We start from the raw sequence: 12252 nt of genomic DNA, 5'->3' as shown, positions 1-12252 counted from the left end.
CCTGTTTATCCCTCCATCGCCCGACACACACGCACACGCACACTTCTGCTTGCACCTCCAGTGCCGGACACACACACACACACACACGCACACACACAAATACGCGCATACTCCTACTTATACCTCCAGCACCAGACACACACAAAAATACATAGACACACTCCTGTTTACTCCTCCAGCTCCACACACACACACACACACACACACACACACACACACACACACACTTCTGCTTACACCTCCACAGCCAGACACACACACACACACACACGCACACACACACACACACACACACACACACACACACACACACACACACACACACACACATATTGAGAAACTATACCTCCCAACTGTCCAGAGTTTTGCGGGACAGTCCTGTTTTTTTGGGTCTGTCCCGCTGTCCCTCCCACAGGCCACAGTGTCCCGCAGTGGAGGTGGGGCAGTTGGGACGCCCCATGTCACTTGCTGCTCTGCTTAGTGCAAAGCAGAGCAGCTGTGAATAGACGCTGTGCACATGCGCACAGTGTATACTCCCGGGAGGCAGTGGGACTAAAATGGGAGCGATCGTGACATTGCTGTGAAGCCATGCCCTCTTTCCCACAGGCCATGCCCCCTTTTCGGTGGCACACGGCTTTGAAGCACTGGGGGTCCCGATTTGGAAGCCACAGATGTTGGGAGGTAGGGAGAAAAACATGCACATTCTTGCTAACCCCTCCAGTGCTGGACACACACACAGAAACACAGGCACCCTTCTGCTTACACCTCCAGCGCCAGACACACACGAACACTCCTGCTTACCCCTCCAGTGCCACACACACACACACACACACACACACACACACACACACACACACACATAAACACTGTACACATGCACATTCCTGCTTACACCTCCAGCTCCAGACACACACACAGGAACACATGCACTCTCCTACTTACCGCTCTAGCACAGGACACACACACAATCACAGTTCTACTTACATCTCCAGTGCTGGACACAAACAAAAACATAGAAACATAGAAACACACACACTCCTGCTTTCCCCTCAGCCACCAGCCACACAAGCAGGCTCAGACACAATGACACACTTCTACTTACCCCTCCAGCATCAGGGAGGCACACACTTGCAGCATGCAGCGCCAGCAGGTGGCAGGACCAGGGCTCTCCTCCACTTCGCTGCACTGGCAGGTAGGTGGCAGGAATAGTGTCTTTCTTCCACTTCGCTGCACTAGCAGCAGCAGCAGTGGGCAGCAGGAACTGGACCCTTCTTTCACTGCCCTGGTAGTGGTGGCAGGCGGCAGAAACGGGGCCGGACCCTTCTTTCACTGCACTGGTAGTGATGGCGTGCAGCAGGAACAGGGCCCTTCTCTCACTTCACTGCACTGGCTGCAGCGGCGGCAGTGGCTGCGTGCGGCAGGAATGGGGCCCTGCTCTCACATCACTGCGTTGGCAGCAGCAGTGGGCAGCAGGAATGGGGCCCTTCTCTCACTTAACTGCACTGGCAGCAGGCAGGCTGTCAGGAATCGGCGTTCAGTGGCATCTCACTTACCAGCGCGCTGGTGTGCAGGCCTCCGGAGGTCACGGCCCTAGTTGCAGCTGCATGAACGCTCTGTCCGCAAGCGCAATATCCATTGTCACCGTGTACCCCCGAAGTCCATCCAGTGTGTATTCCAGTGTTCCTGTTTCCAGTTTCTGCCATTGCTCCTATATCTTCGTGGAACTACAGACTTCAGCCATCCAGCTTTTCTACGAACTCCTTCTACAGTCAACCTCCACATTTCTTGCAGTAAGAGACTCTCTCCATGTGTTTCCTCACCATTCTCACCTGTGCATTATTTACCAGCATTCAGCATTGTGCAATTGTATTCAGCACTTAATCTACCAACTTGCTGTGTTAGAAACTGTCTCCTGCTTGGGCCTTGCTTGGCTTAGTGGATGTGTGCCTATATACAGACTTAGGGGGTAATTCTGAGTTGATCGCAGCAGGAATTTTGTTAGCAGTTGGGCAAAACCATGTGCACTGCAGGGGAGGCAGATATAACATGTGCAGAGAGCGTTAGATTTGGGTGGGTTATTTTGTTTCTGTGCAGGGTAGGGCCCTCATTCCGAGTTGTTCGCTCGCTAGCAGATTTTAGCAGCATTGCACACGCTAGGCCGCTGCCCTCTGGGAGTGTATCTTAGCATAGCAGAATTGCGAATGAAAGATTAGCAGAATTGCGAATAGAAAATTCTTAGCAGTTTCTGAGTAGCTCGAGACTTACTCCTACACTGCGATCAGCTCAGCCCATTTAATTCCTGGTTTGACGTCACAAACACGCCCTGCGTTTGGCCAGCCACTCCCCCTTTTCTCCAGACACTCCCGCGTTTTATCCTGGCACGCCTGCATTTTTTCGCACACTCCCAGAAAATGGTCAGTTTCTGCCCAGAAACACCCACTTCCTGTCAATCACACTCCGATCACTTCAACTATGAAAATTCTTTGTTTGGACGTGAGTAAATCTACTAAGTCTTGTGATAAAATACTTAGCGCATGCGCATTTTTGCCTTAATTGCTCCGTTGCGAAAATCGGCAACGAGCGAACAACTCGGAATGACCCCCTAAATACTGGCTGCTTTATTTTTACACTGCAATTTAGATTGCAGATTGAACACACCACACCCAAATCTAACTCTCTCTGCACATGTTATATCTGCCTCCCCTGCAGTGCACATGGTTTTGCCCAACTGCTAACAAAATTCCTGCTGCGATCAACTTGGAATTACCCCCTGTGTGCATACCTCCCAACATGACCCTCTCCAGGAGGGACAGACTGCTCTGCTTCTGGACTTCTCTCTTAATGTATGATTGTCTGCACCTGTGTTGAACAGGTTAATGGAAAGGAAAGGTGTTTCAGCACAGGTGATGGCAATCATAAATTAAGGGGGAATCCCAGGAGCAGAGCATTGTGTCCCTCCTGGAGATGGTCATGTTGGGAGGTATGTGTGTGTATTCTCATTGTTGGTTTCTCAACCTTCCATCGGAGTTACATACTGCTTCATATTTTGTCATCAGTTACATCTGCTTCATCTGCCTATTTGTTTCTGTTATTATCAACTATCAAGTCAACCATCATTGTTGTCTGATATCAGTGACTTTTAAAAACCATTAATCGGAGTTATTTACTGCTTGTTATTTTTATCATCAATTGGATCTGTTTCCATCCGCATATTATTTTTGTTATTACTGACTTCCAAGTCAATCATCATTCTGTTATTCTCATTGACTTTTAAAACCACCAGCATTATCATTGTGTTCCAGTACTGTCTATACCCCTGTGTGCTAACAAACATACATGCGCAGGAATTTTCTACAGCCTCCTCGTTTTCTCCACTGCACCACTACTGACCCACTAGTGCCCCCTCTGGGAACAGACAGAGTTACAGACCTGACAGTTTGTCCAAGGCCCATGGACCCGGGCGGTGGTCAGAGTGTGGCGGCAGGGGGACTTCAAAGTTTAGTGTCACGACTCGATGGTCAAGAGGCTGCACAACAGCAGATTATACCGTTTCTACAAGGGATGTCTTCCCGACAGGACACGCTTCAACAGTCTTTTTCAAGTTCCATTCCTCCAGCTCCATCTTCAGCTCCAGTTCCAGTTTCCAGTTCATCTGCTTCAAATCCTCCAGTTGCCTCCGTTCCACTATCCCGTATTCATCTTCCTACGCCGAGTAAGTTTGATGGCAATCCTAAAATGTGTCGTGGATTTCTGAACCAGTGTGAGGTCCACTTTGAATTGCTACCGCAAAATTTCCCAAAACACAGAGAAAAGGTTGCATATATTGTGTCCCTCCTGTCGGGCTCTGCCTTGAATTGGATTTCCCTGTTATGGGAACGAGCAGATTCTCTCTTGAACATCTATACAGAGTTTGTGGCTGCATTCCGACACATCTTTGATAAACCTGGGCATACAACATCCGCTTCCTCAGACATTCTTCAGATTCTCTAGGGAACACGTACTGTGGGACAATATGTCACCCAGTTCCAGACATTGGCATCAGAAGTGAAGTGGCATAACCAGGCATTGGTCACCGCCTTCTGGCATGGTCTGTCTGACCGTATAAAAGATGAATTAGTTACCCGAGATCTCCCAGAGCAACTGGAAGCTTTAATTTCCCTATGTGTAAAATTGGACTTACGCGAACGAACTAGTGAACGCTCTCGAAGTGACCTACACAAGCATTGAGTTATGCCTCAAGTACAGTCTCTACCCACTGCTTCCGATGAGCCTATGCAGGTGAATAGGTCCCGCTTAACCCCTGAGGAGCGGTCAAGAAGGTTACGGGAAAGACTGTGTCTATATTGTGCTGCTGCTGGTAACCTGTCCTACTCATTCGGGAAATGCCAGATCCTTACTTATGAAGGAGGAGTCAAGTTAGGAACTTTAATTAAAGCTCCTTCTTCCCGAGATCTCACCCTGCCTGTTACTTGGAAACACAAAATGGTCTTCAGTCCTTCTCTGCTTTAGTGGACTGCGGTGCAGCTGGGAACTTTATCACGCAGGCTGCAGTGGACAGAATCCATCTTCCTGTCTCAAAGCTGTCTCGTCCAATTTACCTCACTGCCGTGGATAGGAGTGGTATTGCTGAGGGTTCCATCATTCAGCAAACCAAGCCAGTGGCCCTGGGAGTGGGCTTCCTTCATTCTGAGCTCATTGATTTCTTGGTCATCCCGAAATCCACTTATGAGATCGTAATGGGTATGCCCGGGCTTGAGTTGCACAATCCACAATTCGACTGGTCCACACTACAGCTTACAGCATGGAGTCCTTCCTGTTTCCACTCATGTTTGGCTCAAGTTCATCCGGTGAGATCTTCAGGGTTAAAGCTCCAGACTGGTTTTCCTGAGGCCTACAAAGACTTTGCTGACGTCTTCAGCGAAAAGGTCACCGATGTTCTGCATCCCCATCGAGAGTTGGATTGCCCCATTGATCTTATTCCGGGGAGTATGCCACCTAGATGGTGCACATACCCTCTCTCCGTTCCTGAGACTCAAGCTATGAGCGAATATATAAAGGAGAATTTACAGAAAGGGTTCATCCGTCCATCTTCGTCTCCAGCCGGTGCAGAGCTTTTCTTTGTTAAGAAAAAAGATGGAGGATTACGCCCCTGCATCGATTATCGGGGTTTAAATGACTATTAAAAACAGCTATCCCTTGCCGCTCATTACGGAACTGTTTCACAGAGTCAGAGGTGCTTCTATCTTTACTAAGCTAGATCTCCGTGGGGCTTACAATCTCATCAGGATCCGAAGTGGCGATTAGTGGAAAACTGCCTTCAACACCCGCAATGGCCACTATGAATATCTAGTGATGCCCTTCGGACTAAGTAATGCCCCGGCGGTATTCCAGAACTTTGTTAATTACATTTTTCGAGATCTTCTGTACAAATGTGTGGTAGTCTACCTCGATGACATCCTGACCTTCTCCCGTGACTTAGTTTCCCATCGCCAACAAGTGAAAGAGGTTCTTCGACGTCTTCGACAGAATCATCTTTATGGCAAAATATCTAAGTGCACTTTTGAAGCTTCTTCAATGCCCTTCCTAGGGTACATAATCTCCAGTTCTGATCTTCAAATGGACCCAGCTAAATTGGAAGCCATAGAGAGCTGGTCTCTTCCCAGGACACTCAAGTCAGTTCAGCGTTTCATTGGCTTTGCCAACTACTATAGAAAGTTCATTAAAGGATTTTCCACATTGATTGCCCCAATTACCTGCCTCACTCGGAAAGGGGTGAATCCTTCCCAGTGGTCTGAAGAAGCACTATCTGCCTTTCAAAAAATTAAACAAGCTTTTGTTTCAGCTTCTGTGTTACAGCAGCCAGATGTCAACAAGGCTTTTGTTCTAGAAGTAGATTCTTCGACGGTGGGCATTGGCGCAGTCCTGTCCCAGGTTGGCACCGATGGTAATACTCACCCTTATGGGTTTTTCTCCCATAGATTCTTGCCCACTGGGATGAACTACTACATCGGTGATCAGGAGCTTCTAGTAATCAAACTAGCTCTCGAAGAAAGGAGGTATCTGTACAAGATTTCCCATTACCATCTATACCGACCATAAGAATCTCCTTTACTTAAAGGCAGCACAGTGTCTAAATCCTCGACAAGCAAGGTGGACTTTATTCTTTTCTCATTTTAATTTTAAGTTGCAGTTTTGTCCTGGCTCTCAGAATGTAAAGGTAGACGCTTTATCATGCTCCATGAGCTCCAATGAAGAATCTTCAGAACAAGTCTCTCATCCAATACTCAATCCTTTAGTTTTCGCTGCTACTAATGTATCTCTGGTTCCGCCTCCAGGCAAGATGTTTGTTTCTTCTGAGTATCGTCCAAATCTGCTATCTTGGGCTCATACTTCCAAGTTCACTGGTCATCCTGGAGTCCTAAAGACTTTCAAGTTCTTGTCTCAGTCCTACTGGTGGCCCCACATGAAAGCTGATATCCAAGAACTTGTGGCTTCATGTCCCAAGTGTGCCCAGCACAAAGTTCCTCGTCAAGCTCCTGTGGGACAACTGTTACCAAATTCTATACCAAGTCATCCCTGGTCTCATCTGTCGATGGATTTCATTTCGGACCTTCCTTCCTCTAAAGAGTATGATACCATCTGGGTAGTGGTCGACAGGTTCTCAAAAATGGCCCATTTCATTCCACTCATAGGTTTACCTTCTGCTCCAAAGCTAGCACAATTATTCCTCCATGAAATCTTTAGGTTACATGGACTTCCAACTGAAATAATATAATATCTGATCAAGGAGTTCAGTTTGTGGCAAGATTCTGGAGGGCTTTATGCTCTGCGTTGCAAGTTAAACTTAAGTTCTCTACAGCCTATCATCCTCAAACGAATGGGCAAACAGAGAGGGTAAACTAGGAGCTTGAGACCTTTTTAAGACTCTATATTTCTTCTTCACAGGATGACTGGGTAGATTTATTGCCTTGGGCAGAATTTGCTCATAACTTTTGTTATCATACAGTCACAAATACTACCCCTTTCTTTGCAGTTTATGGTCAACATCCCAGAGTTCCCGGATTTTCAAGATCTTCCCATCGTTGATGTGCCCGCAGCTTCTTCAGTCCTTCAACAGTTCTCTCAGATTTGGAAAAAGATTAATCTTTCTCTTAAGAAGGTATCTCATCAGTATAAAGTCTTTGCTGATCGGAAAAGGTGAGGTAATAAAGTCTTGTTATCCACCGGAAATCTCCGTCTCAGAGTTCCCTCAATGAAGTTCGCCCCGTGATTCATTCGTCCATTTCCAGTAGAGCGTGTCATCAACCCAGTGGCTAACAAGTTGAAATTGCCTTCATATTTGAAAGTTCCCAACTCATTTCATATTTCTCTCCTTAGACCCTTGATTCTTAACCATTTCCAGAAAGTTCTTCCAGCGGCTCCAAAAGTCCAAACTCATCAGGGTGTAGAATACAAGGTTGAGAAGATTCTGGATTCCAGTTGTCGATATGGTCATCTACAGTATCTGATTGACTGGTCCGGATATGGTCCTGAGGAGAGGCATTGGATCAACGCCACTGATGTTTGTGCTCCACGGTTAGTTCAAGCCTTTCACAGACTTTTTCCTTTCAAGCCACGTGGGTGTTTGGTGTCCACACATTAAAGAGGGGGTACTGTCAGGAATCGGCGTTCAGTGGCATCTCACTTACCAGCACGCTGGTGTGCAGGCCTCTGGAGGTCACGGCCCTAGTTGCAGCTGCATGAGCGCAATATCCATTGTTACCGTGTACCCCTGAAATCCATCCAGTGTGTATCCTGCGGAGTGCCAGGCATCCGTACAGCATGGGCGCCTCCATGACACTTGCGGTCAGCTGACTTGAACACCCAATTCTGCAATGTGTTTGCACACATGATTCCTGCATCCAATGTCTGCTGAGCAAGGGGTAAAAATTCAGGACATCGGCTCAGTCTCATCGTCTTGGACAACGAGTCACATCTAGTGTACAGTTCTCCTGGTTCCTGTGTTCCTGTTTCCAGTTTCTCCCACTGCTCCTATATCTTCATGGAACTACAGACTTCAGCCATCCAGCTTTTCTACGAACTCCTTCCACAGTCAACCTCCACATTCAGCACTTAATCTACCAACTTGCTGTGTTATAAACTGTCTCCTGCTTGGGCCTTGCTTGGCTTAGTGGACGTGTGCCTATATACAGACTGTGTGTATTCTCATTGTTGATTTCTCAAACTTCCATCGGAGTTATGCATTGCTTCATATTTTGTCATAAGTTACATCTGCTTCATCTGCCTATTTGTTTCTGTTATTATCAAGTCAACCATCATTGTTGTCTGATATCAGTGACTTTTAAAAACCATTCATCAGAGTTATTTAGTGCTTGTTATTTTTATCATCTATTGGATCTGTTTCCATCCGCATTTTATTTTTGTTATTACTGACTTCCAAGTCAATTATCATTCTGTTATTCTCATTGACTTTCAATCCACCAGCATTATCATTGTGTTCCAGTACTGTCTATACCCCTGTGTGCTAATAAACATCAATGCGCAAATGCGCAGGAATTTTCTACAGCCTCCTCATTTTCTCCACCGCACCACCACTGACCCACTAGTGCCCCCTCTGGGAACAGACAGAGTTACAGACCTGACACAGGCTCAGGACTGGGGACTGCTTTCATCTAGGGAGTAGCGGCGGGCGGTATTGGCCTGGTGCCTACTTTCATTGGCAGTAGCAGCGGTAGCGGCTTTAGGACATGGGGCCTCATGTACTATGTATAGGCAGTCTAACTGGGTATTGTACTATGCGGATTCAGTATTACATATTACACATAGGGGGCATAGCAGCATCCGTACTATGCCAATTACATCTTTATTGGTAATAACATCATAGGGTGTCTAGGATATTCTGATTTGTGTAACTTTTATCACCGCTTTTAGCTTTAGAGTGTCCTGTGCAATGCAGTTATATATTAATAGAATTATGTGACCAATTTACAGCTATGTATCTGTACATTGTGCATATCTCAAGTATCTATTTATGTGTATATGAAGCTGACCTTGTATTTTTATAGCTAGCATATGATCATGTGTTTTTACAGTACGCGATCTTTGTGTGTTAGTTGTCATGGTGATGGGGAGCACTGGACTAGGATTTGATTTGACCTGACGTCACTTCCTCCATGCCGCCCGGAGCGGGCTGCGTCCCACCGTCCAAATGTTGCCGAGCACAGGGTGAACATGTCGTATATAAGGTAGGACCTTATTATGTATGTTTGTATACCTGAGGAAAATGCCCTAATAAACCGGCAGTGAAACGTTGTTTCTAACACTGCCTGCCTGAGTGACTTATTGTGTTAGACACCTGGAGTGCCACGCTTGCTGCCTGTTTGTAGTCACATCTCCGGAGGCACCAGGTGCAGAACGAATAAATATTCAGATGTCAAGTTTATTAGGGAGATATTAATTGAGAGGGCACTTTTTCTGTTAGTTCATTATTTAATGTTACAGTCACATTATGTCCACATTCTGTATACTGAGACAGAGTTTATACAGTACACATACAGATATAGCCACACTCATCTATCATCAGTAAGGTGTGGCAAGGGGAAAAACTAGTCGCAGTACTCCAGTCTGCATCTGGTGGCAGTGTCGCGTTTTCAGTTGTAGGGTGGCATATTCAGTTGCAGTGTAAAGAATTGTGTCTCTGGTGAGTGCAATACTGCTGCTCGTCCCCCAGGTTTCACTATTGAAAACCGCCATGCGCATGCGTGAAGTCAAATAAAGCTTGCGGTGCAAAAACTACTGTACTTTTTTTTAGTGATGTGCACTGGAAATTTTTTGGGTTTTGGTTTTGGATTCGGTTCCGCGGCTGTGTTTTGGATTCGGACGCATTTTGGCAAAACCTCCCTGAAATTTTTTTGTCGGGTTGGGGTGTGTTTTGGATTCATATTTTTTTTTTACAAAAAACCCTCAAAAACAGCTTAAATCATAGAATTTTGGGGTCATTTTGATCCCATAGTATTATTAACCTCAATAAACATAATTTCCACTAATTTCCAGTCTATTCTGAACACCTCACAATATTATTTTTAGACCTAAAATTTGCACCGAGGTCGCTGGATAACTAAGTTAAGCGACCCAAGTGGCCAACACAAACAACTGGCCCATCTAGGAGTGGCACTGCAGTGTCAGACAGGATGGCCGATTTAAAAAATAGTTCCCAAACAGCACATGATGCAAAGAAAAAAAGAGGTGCACCAAGGTCGCTGGATGGCTAAGCTAAGCGACCCAAGTGGCCGACACAAACACCTGGCCCATCTAGGAGTGGCATTGCAGTGTCAGACAGGATGGCCGATTTAAAAAATAGTCCCCAAACAGCACATGATGCAGAAAAAGAGGTGCACCAAGGTCGCTGGATGGCTATGTTAAGCGACCCAAGTGGCCGACACAAACACCTGGCCCATCTGGGAGTGGCACTGCAGTGTTAGACAGGATGGCACTTCAAAAAATTGTCCCCAAACAGCACATGATGCAAAGATAAATGAAAGAAAAAAAGAGGTGCAAGATGGAATTGTCCTTGGGCCCTCCCACCCACCCTTATGTTGTATAAACAGGACATGCACACTTTAACAAACCCATCATTTCAGCGACAGGGTCTGCCACACGACTGTGACTGAAATGACTGGTTGGTTTGGGCCCCCAACAAATAAGAAGCAATCAATCTCTCCTTGCACAAACTGGCTCTACAGAGGCAAGATGTCCACCTCCTCCACATCCTTCGATTCCTCACCCCTTTCACTGTGTACATCCCCCTCCTCACAGATTATTAATTCGTCCCCACTGGAATCCACCATCTCAGATCCCTGTGTACTTTCTGGAGGCAATTGCTGGTGAATGTCTCAACTGATGAATTGATTATAATTCATTTTGATGAACATCATCTTCTCCACATTTTCAGGAAGTAACCTCATACGCCGATTGCTGACAAGGTGAGCGGCTGCACTAAACACTCTTTCGGAGTACACACTGGAGGAGGGGCAACTTAGGTAAAATAAAGCCAGTTTCTGCAAGGGCCTCCAAATTGCCTCTTTTTCCTGCCAGTATACGTACGGACTGTCTGACGTGCCTACTTGGATGCGGTCACTCATATAATCCTCTACCATTCTTTCAATGGTGACAGAATCATGGCCCTCATTCCGAGTTGTTCGCTCGGTAATTTTCTTCGCATACCAGCGATTTTCCGCTAATTGCGCATGCGCAATGTTCGCACTGCGACTGCGCCAAGTAAATTTGCTATGGAAATTGGTATTTTACTCACGGCATTACAAGGTTTTTTCTTCGTTCTGGAGTTCGGAGTGTGCTTGTCAGGAAGTGGGTGTTTCTGGGCGGAAACTGGCCGTTTTATGGGAGTGTTTGAAAAAACGCTACCGTTTCTGGGAAAAACGCGGGAGAGGCTGGAGAAACGGAGGAGTGTCTGGGTGAACGCTGGGTGTGTTTGTGACGTCAAACCAGGAACGACAAGCACTGAACTGATCGCACTGGAAGAGTAAGTCTCGAGCTACTCAGAAACTGCACAGAGATGTCTTTTCGCAATATTGCAAATCTTTCGTTCGCAAATTTGATAAGCTAAGATTCACTCCCAGTAGGCGGTGGCTTAGCGTGTGCAAAGCTGCTAAAAGCAGCTTGCGAGCGAACAACTCGGAATGACCACCCATATGCAGTGACAGTAGACGACATGTCAGTAATCGTTGGCACGTCCTTCAGTCCGGACCAGATGTCAGCACTCGCTCCTGACTGCCCTGCATCACCGCCAGCGGGTGGGCTCGGAATTCTTAGCCTTTTCCTTGCAGCCCCAGTTGCGGGAGAATGTGAAGGAGGAGCTGTTGACGGGTCACGTTCTGCTTGACTTGACAATTTTCTCACCAGCAGGTCTTTGAACCTCTGCAGACTTGTGTCTGCCGGAAAGAGAGATACAACATAGGCTTTAAACCTAGGATCGAGCACGGTTGCCAAAATGTAGTGCTCTGATTTCAACAGACTGACCACCCGTGAATCCTGGTTAAGCGAATTAAGGGCTCCATCCACAAATCCCACATGCCTAGCGGAATCGCTCCGTTTTAGCTCCTCCTTCAATGTCTCCAGCTTCTTCTGCAAAAGCCTGATGAGGGGAATGACCTGACTCAGGCTGTCAGTGTCTGAACTGACTTCACGTGTGGCAAGTTCAAAGGTTTGCAGAACCTTGCACATCGTTGAAATCAT

General features: G+C 46.5%; 1 long non-coding RNA gene across 1 annotated transcript in view; it reads left to right on the top strand.

The window, feature by feature from the left end:
* LOC134911449 (uncharacterized) overlaps window positions 1–12252 on the top strand; it is a 107235-nt gene that overhangs the window by 29755 nt on the left and 65228 nt on the right. Inside the window, exon 2 of the long non-coding RNA XR_010176583.1 lies at window positions 9093–9245. This is a non-coding gene — a long non-coding RNA (uncharacterized LOC134911449). The remainder of the gene's footprint in view (window positions 1–9092; window positions 9246–12252) is intronic.

Source organism: Pseudophryne corroboree, chromosome 4, assembly GCF_028390025.1.
Source record: "Pseudophryne corroboree isolate aPseCor3 chromosome 4, aPseCor3.hap2, whole genome shotgun sequence".
In the NCBI taxonomy this organism is placed as follows: domain Eukaryota; kingdom Metazoa; phylum Chordata; class Amphibia; order Anura; family Myobatrachidae; genus Pseudophryne; species Pseudophryne corroboree.
The sequence above is the reverse complement of the archived record's forward strand: the minus strand, read 5'-3'. Positions and strand labels throughout refer to the sequence as shown.